We start from the raw sequence: 8,386 nt of genomic DNA on the forward strand, positions 1-8,386 counted from the left end.
CTAATGTTGCAGAGAAAATCACAAAGCATGCTCTTTCATTACAAGAATCACTACAGAATCTTAATGTCATCAAAAACATGCTTTCCATTGAGGCAACACGAAAAATAGCGTCTAATTCTAATCTAAAAATCTAATTCTAAAAATAGCACGTTGTTATTATTCAAGGGTTTTGTTCATGTTTCTTAATCTCTAGCCTGTTGTACTGAAAATGTATTAGTGCAGTGCTCCGGTTAATTTGAGAACTCTGCAGAAATGCATAACTCCTTTGGTCAGCCTTGCTCCCCGCTTCACTGGAGCTGTATTGCAAAAGGTTGAGCACGCAGCTGATGAGTGTATTAACATGCAATATACTGCTTTCTGCAGCTGGACTTCCACTTATAGCACCAATTCATACACAGAGGAATTAGCTTGCCACTGTGTTCTTACCAATTCATCAGGGTGTCAGTTAAAAAAAAAATAATAATTAAAAAAACAGCACAGTGGGAACATAGTCTTTTTTTTCCTTGGTATGGCACTGCAGCCAGGAGCCATATAGCGAAGTCCAGGGGAGGTGCATATAGTGAGGTATAGGGGAGGGGCTAATGACAAGATAAGGGGGATGGGCATGTCTTCTTCACCAATGAGTTCAGAGACTGGTGTCATGAGGTCAGTAATTGTAAAGCAGACCTGAATCTGTGTCTGCCCCATCATCATCCTTATGTGCCCGCAGTAGAAAGGTGGAGCACAACAAGCCCAGAGGCCTGAAACAGGCACTTTTCCTGGTTTGATGAAGCATATGTGGGGAAAAGGCTGGAGGAGACGCATTAGTGAGAAGAGTGGATAGAAGAGGACTCATGTTCTTAGATAAACTCCGAGAACTTACAGCATGATAGTGAGAAACAGGAACCCTGCCGGAGGTGCCTCACACATCAAAAATTATTTCCAAATGCTGCAAATTCCTTGTCAGTTGGGAACCTTGAGGAACCAAACAAAACAAGTATTAACTGCATTAATTATTTTTTTGCACTGCATCACTGGCCGCCGGTTGCCCTGATCCATATCCACACATTTTCAGGAGCCTGAGTTTGCACCATCTGTTCTGCTGCTATTTTCACACCTCCTGTTTCTCACACTCCTCTTCACACTCAGGCAGGTCCCTCCTACCAAGACAATGCCAGCCGTGCATCCGTGACTCTAGTGCGGGAATTTCACTTCATTGCATGGTGCCAGCATCAGCCTTAATAAGTGAGCTATCACACCACAAGTAACTTTTCAAATCCATTGATCAATATTTCATACCTGTTTATCCAACAAGGGATTGCAGTGAGCACAGGAACTACACTCGGAAGCAAAGGGCATCAGACATAAAGTGCACATCCAAGATGGGAAGCGACCATGCACGTTTTTCCTTTAATTTCCACGTAATTAAAAATTACAGGGGCAGAATATCAGAATTTATTCCTACAGCCCAGACCCTCAGCATAAATTGTCCTTTGTTAATATTGTTCTACATCTCCTTCGCAACCTGGCTGATTAGCTGAAGAGACAATCTGCATTGAATGCTGCACACAGTAGTGGTAAATACTGTATACAGATCCGCGTACATTGCAATTTGTCGTATTTCACAGCATTTAGGTCATTATGTAAATCTGTATGGGGCCCATAAACTACATTTCCAAGCTAAGCAGGTTAAGACTTGTTACCGTTTTCCCCCAGTATGACACTAAACCTAATTGAAGTTATACAACGTAGACTATATCGTAATATATAAAGGTATAATCAAATGATTTGTGCATCATGCACATTGGAATCTACCAAGTACAGAAGCTTGAGGTAACCAAAGTCTTCTACAGGTGCATCTTTAACAAAAGAACCTTCACAAGGAGGAGTTTTATATGCAGATATTTCTTTTCTCTGCTATGTGAACAAGGACAAAAATTCTTTTTTCAAATTTAATTCATTTTTAAATTACACAAGACACAACAGGTAGGCAACATACAGACAAGACTGTCCCAAAGGGACACACACCATTTAGCTGTTGACAGCTCCACTGAAATTATGTCTTGGAGTATGAGGGCCCATACACATCTGCACTTTGTGTGTGGAGGATTCCAGTGGTTTGCCAGTAGTGTAGTTTTTTGGCAGCTGTGAGACCAGACAACAGCAGAATCCTTTGCTGAGATGACAGAAAGAGTGCAGAGAAGTTTTTCAAAAAGAAAATGTCTGGTGTAAGCCTGAGTTCTCTTTCAACTAATGAAGAGGTATTGATTATCAGCTGTCTCCAAAAGGTATAAAGGGATGGACATTCCCAAAAGAAATGCATAAAAGTCTCTACCACCTCATGAGTGCACAGAGTGCAGATTTGAGAGGGAGTCAGTCTCATATGGAAACGTTTCAGTGGTGTCAAGTGTGCCCCGTGCACCAGCTTCCAATGACTCACCTGAAGCTTGGTGTTTCTTGAAGACATTACGATCTTATTCCAAGTTGTGTGGGACAGCAAGTTATACACGTCTAGACCTTTGCCCAAACCGTAGCGATAGCAAGCAGAATATAAGAAGACTAAAGAAGAAAAGAGTAAATGGTGGAGACAGAGCCTGGATCCTGGCCATTTGGATGAATTAATGTACACAGAAGGCAACGCTAAAAATAGCATCTAATTCTAATCTAAAAATCTAATTCTAAAAATAGCATGTTGTCATTATTCAAGGTTTTTGAATAATGCACACACACACACGTTTGTATTCATATAATTGTGGGTACTCTCCATTAATTTCTATGGGCATAACCCTATTGCCAATTATGCCAACACAGTCCTATTCCTATGGACATCCACCCACAAACGTGCATACTGACTTCATTATTTCGGAAAACATCAAGCAACTAGCAGGATACTTTAAAATGAAACTAAAAACTACTCAATAAAGGAGGTTTGGTCAAGGAAGATTATTAACTGCCACTGCTGTATAACATATCTGTCCTACAATAGCCAAATACAGAAACTAAACTGATAATGAAACTAAGAAAAAAACCTTCAAAATGTCTTGATTGGCCACTCATATACAGTATGTAGCAGATAGGTAAATAATAGTCTTCAGAATCAAGCATAGCTCAACTAAAATATTTTGTCGTGTGGTAAAACTGAGCCTAAGTGAAATGATCAATTTTGATGAAATATGCAGTTACAGTGTTTTGCCTTTATACAGCAGATATGGTCTCCTGCTTCTATAAGCCATAGTTATGCAGCATACTGAGCAGCAGTTCTCTTTGGGGGTATTTTAAAATGCATTAAGAATTTTAGGACTTATTTTTTCAGGGATCATAAATATATGTTGCTTTTCTAGGTCATTAGATTCTATTCTTGGTAAAATAGAATAGAAACTAGAATCTTAAAACCCAAAATTCACTTGGGTCTTGGTTGTGGATTGTAAGTAATTCTGTTCATGGATTATTCTTAATACTAACAAGGTGCACTGCAGTTTGGAACAACTAAATTTGTGCCTTGAATGACCTAAGGTGAAATTTACAGGAAGCATCTCCAGCAGATCTTCCCTGCACCCAACAAGGAAAGGCTGTCTCTTGGTCAATAAGTGGGAGATTAACTGCCTGGCTTGACACAAACCCTGGGGCACATGGGAAACACTGTGCCTCGTCACTGATGGACAGTCAGCCATGAAGGGCAGCCCAATAAATCACCAATGTGCTCACCTTCTGAGATGCTTTACCCAGGCTAGCAATGAATTAAAGCTAAAACAGTGTGGGATGCCAGCACCTGTTCTTCAGCAGTAAGGTGCTGGTCAGAATGAAGTTGGAGAGCACTTTCAACTTTCAGGTCAGGATTTCAAGGTTGCCAATTTAGGTCAAATAAAATTGGATGTTCTTCCATTCTTCAGGTAACAGCGATGAGAATTAATCACTAACAATGATCCCGGGTCGAATTAAGAAAAAAAAACCTAAATCTTACTAATGAGTTCATTAATGAAACCTAATCACAGTGAGCATCATGGTATAACTAATCCCACCTTTCAAACATCGAACAATACACATCATAGTTAGGTGCCTAAACATGAAAAAACAAAACAAAAAAATACTGCTAAGTCTAAGGTTGTTTGACATGTGATTACGCTGGAAGAAAATGATTTCAAGGATATGTCTTATGACCAGGGGGTACATCTCGTGAGGAAGAACCTTCTGACACTTAGCAGTGTAATGTTGTTCCAGATGTGGCTGATAATATTGATGAAGGAGACGTTGTGCTTGTGCAATTCCATGGGAAAAAGACCCAGTATTACTGCACTTGCAGGATTATTCAAATAAGTTGAAACCAAGTTTACAATCCAAAGTAATAACATTTGTAATCAAGAGAGTGGTGAATAAATTACATGAAAAATGCACTTATAAAAGGTTTTCAATACTTCCTTTAGCTATGGCCTGAATTATAACAGCCAACTTACTCCATACCATGTTTAAACTAACCTCAATAGTGAGGTTATATGGAACACCCAAAATAATCTTGTTTGAAATGGATCATATAGAGTATAATCAAAGAGTCCAGGAACATTATATGCAACATTTGTAGCTTAGATACGTATGATAGCAATGATACAATATTCCAAAAATAAATCATGTCCATGTAATATGAAGGTATTGATTCCAACTAACCCCACTCTTCCCTACTCACAAAACCCCTGATTTGTGTCAGCAACCATAGACATGTAGCAGAGGAACGCTTTTATGCAGCATAGCAGGGCAATATTGCAGTGATAGCCAAACAGAGCCTTTAACTGCACACAGCATAACTGCCCATGTGGAGCTCAAGGTGTAATCTTCCAGATCAAGAGTGCAAGGAGCACAGAGACTGGTGATATCACTGACATCAGTAGTCCCGCGCTCACAATTCTGCATCACTCATCACCAAATTGATCTATATTCTGGGCCAGAAATTTCTGGGAGAAAGGGTGAGGGGCCCATGACAGGAACAATAGGATTATTGATTGTGATTATTATTCTCAAATAATCTACATGTGATGGATGGGAGATCAAAAATGTAGTTGCAGCCATATAGCTGAAATGCTCTGAAAGTGAATCAGATACTATTCATTGTCAAGTACTTGTGTAAAACTGCAATACTGATGCAGCAATCAGATTACTTTTGTCAGCCTAAGTAATAATATTGCAGTACTGGGTGGACCGAGGCATTGCGAGCATAGAGGAGGATGAGGAGACTTACTTGCTGGGATAGAACATGCTCTTTATTCTAGTCCTGAACAGGACTGTAACAGGCACCCAACGAGCACCGAACCCTGCTCCACACTAGCAAAAACACAAGGTGGCCAGACGCTGGACCACCAGGTAAACACATGGTGGGTATCTTACACAACACTAGAGACACACGAGGATCATACAGGATGCAAATGGGCAAAAAGTAACATGGGCAAACACCCACGTGAAAATAGGGAAATACAATATAACCATAAGCAGAACATCAGGGCATATATGGGGCTATTTACAGTTACGCGAGGAACATGCTGGGACATGAAAACCCTGCTGGCGCTATGCTAGTGTAATGAATGTGTGGTTCATTTTAATAATGAAGACAACAGATCTTTTAAAATGGAATGAAAACAGAAGTCGACGATTCACCCAACAGTCACAATCACTTTTACTCAATAAAAGCGTACACATTCCGTGGTAAACATTAAAATGCACAAATACACATATCAATTTATACTATTTACACATACCCAAAGTGCAAAACATGCCAGTAACTGGCTAAAAGGTTGTGCTGACTGGTCCCATGGCATCACATTGCCCCCACCTGAGGGGTCAGCCATCCATAGTGACTCCCAAGCCTTTCACTGCAGCAATATTCCATGGGTCTGCCTGCACGCCCTCACTGATCACAACATGGCTCAACAGCTCCATCTTCTGCAACAGGTGGGTTGAGGTGCTGGCCAGTGTTACGGACGGCAGTGAAGATGGTGTGCAGGTTGCTCAGAGTTACGCTGTAATTGGCAGTGTAGGCAGGCAGATCATCCAGATGGATAACACACTGGCTCCAGGGCACATCAGTCCAGACTAGTGCCGGACAGAATACCAGTTAACCCCATCCTGGGTTGCACCAGGAAAGGCTCTGGACCCCCCATGACCCTGAGTAGGATAAGCAATTACAGAAGATGGGTGGATAATTAGGACTGCAAATAAATGAAGTTTGGTAAAGCAAACTCCCTAATATCGATTTATCATGATAATTATTAAAGTCATGACATATTGTTACCAAACTAAATACACAGTATGAATCAAAACATGTCACTATTTAGGTAAATATCCAATAAAAATGCTAGTAATACTATTAAGCTATTAAGATTGTGATCGAAATGTTTTTTTAGGCCTAATAAATTAAACAAACCTTTTCAAAAATGATTCTTACTGATGTGAACACTTGCTGCTCCAGTAAAGGTGAATTAGAAACAAAAAAAAAAAAAAAAAAAAAAAAAAAAAAAAAAAACACAGCAGGAAACGGGGGCCGCAAGGACCGGCTAACACGATACAAATTTTTGGTGATACCTCACAGCACTAGCTAAGACTCCTTCCATTAACCTCTCTAAGGTGGTGGGGGAGTTACAGTGTGTAGGCAAGCATCTGCTGGACCTGCTGCTGGATGCCCTTCAGTGTCATGTATTGGCGCAGAGCAGGGAGCAGGAGGGAAATAAGGTGCCGATCCACTGCTGGCTCCGCAACAAAAAAACAATGGTATATTTTAACTACAACACTGAGAATGACACAAAATAAGACCATGAGGGGTTAGGAAAACAAGCTACCAAAAAAAAAAAAAAAAACAACACTATCAAGAGAACACTATCAGGGCGCAGGACCAGAAAAGCAACATAGCAAAAGCACACAACAACATAACAACTGACTGATAAACTGAGTGAGAGCAGGCAGTTAAATACACACAAGGTATCAGGGCAAACAAAGGACAGGAGTACCTTGCAATCAACTCAACCAATCAAAGAGAACATAGATTAATTAGAAACAGAGTGGATTACAATTAACTAATCACTGGAACAAGGGAACTCCAACAAACACTGAGCACTATAAAACAATAAAAGCTAACAACACTGGGAATAACTAAGAACCAAGGAACACGCAAACATAATAAAACAAGACAGAGGCAGGAAAAATAATAAGATACAAGGAAAAACCAAAAGCTAAGGATAAAATAAAACCCAAAAATAAACAAATGGTAAGGTGGGCCAAAGGCCAGCCTCAAACCCACATCTGGAGGAGTGTCAGCTTCTAAGCCACTTGCTCAACCCATGAGCTATGCAGCAGTCTGGGGGAGCAAGGGCGAAACGCACAGGAGCTAAAGGGCTAAGAGACAGAGAGCAGAAAGGCAGGATGACCAGCAATACCTGCAGACTAACAGGGGAACACACACAATCAGACATCAACCCTGATACTCAGATGCTCCCGGGGACACCCCAGCTACTTCATACCTGACTTCTGTGGTACCTCTGGCTCCAGGGGTAGCCTGAACACCAAGTCCACTGGCATGCACTGCTTCCTCCCAAACATCAGTGCAGCTGGCATGCGCCGAGTGCTCCCCTGCACTGCCAATCAGTATATCCACAGGACCAGAGACAGGTGGCAGTCCCGGTCACACAGGTGGGGGGGGAACTGGATGGCAATCTGCATGGCAAGAGTGTGATTAAACTGCTGCACCAGCCCATCACTTTGAGAATGAAGGGGGTGGTGTGGGTCTTCACAATGCCCAGCTGCTTGCAGACCTCACCAAACATCTGTTCAAAGTTCCACCCTTGGTCACATTGCAGTTCCTCTACTACACTGAGGTGGCAGAAAAACTCACCGATGAGTTTCCCAGTTGTGGTCACTGCAGTCTGCTACAATGTGACTAATGCATTAATTAATATGCATACTACAGGGGTGGTCAATCTTATCCGCAAAGGGTCGGTGTGTATGCAGGTTTTTGGGATAACCTTTAGGTCAGCTTTTCAAGCCCAGGTGTCAGGACTTTTCAGCCAATCAGTCCTCTAATTGGTAATCTAATTAGGGAGTTGCAACGAAAACCTGCATACACACTGGCCCTTTCTGGATAAGATTAGTCAACCTGGTATACTAAAATGCACATATCCAAGGGGAAAGATATGGTTAGGGGAATGCAGCTCCAAAACTTAGTAACTTACATGTAACAGAATGCATTAAATAATAAAAACAGTGATACCGGTTGTCACGTTCCAGCAAGAAAGAAGACGGAGATCCAGAAATGCAGGGATCAGAGGGGTTTAATGAGGTAAGCGAGCGACTGGAAATGACGGTGAACAGTCCCGCCCAAAGAAGGGAAAACAGCTTCTCTGCCTGGATGGTAAGGGCGGGGGCAGGTGACCCG

General features: G+C 41.5%; 1 long non-coding RNA gene across 1 annotated transcript; it reads right to left on the bottom strand.

Annotated features, from left to right (window-relative positions):
- Positions 1-5,614: 5,614 nt before the first annotated feature.
- On the bottom strand, positions 5,615-6,878 carry LOC111841404 (uncharacterized). Its single transcript, XR_002837661.2, has 2 exons — positions 6,386-6,878; positions 5,615-6,126 (listed from the first exon to the last, which is right to left on the bottom strand). It is a non-coding gene; the product is annotated as an uncharacterized lncRNA (long non-coding RNA).
- Positions 6,879-8,386: the final 1,508 nt, after the last annotated feature.

Source organism: Paramormyrops kingsleyae, chromosome 11 (genome assembly GCF_048594095.1).
Source record: "Paramormyrops kingsleyae isolate MSU_618 chromosome 11, PKINGS_0.4, whole genome shotgun sequence".
NCBI lineage: Eukaryota > Metazoa > Chordata > Actinopteri > Osteoglossiformes > Mormyridae > Paramormyrops > Paramormyrops kingsleyae.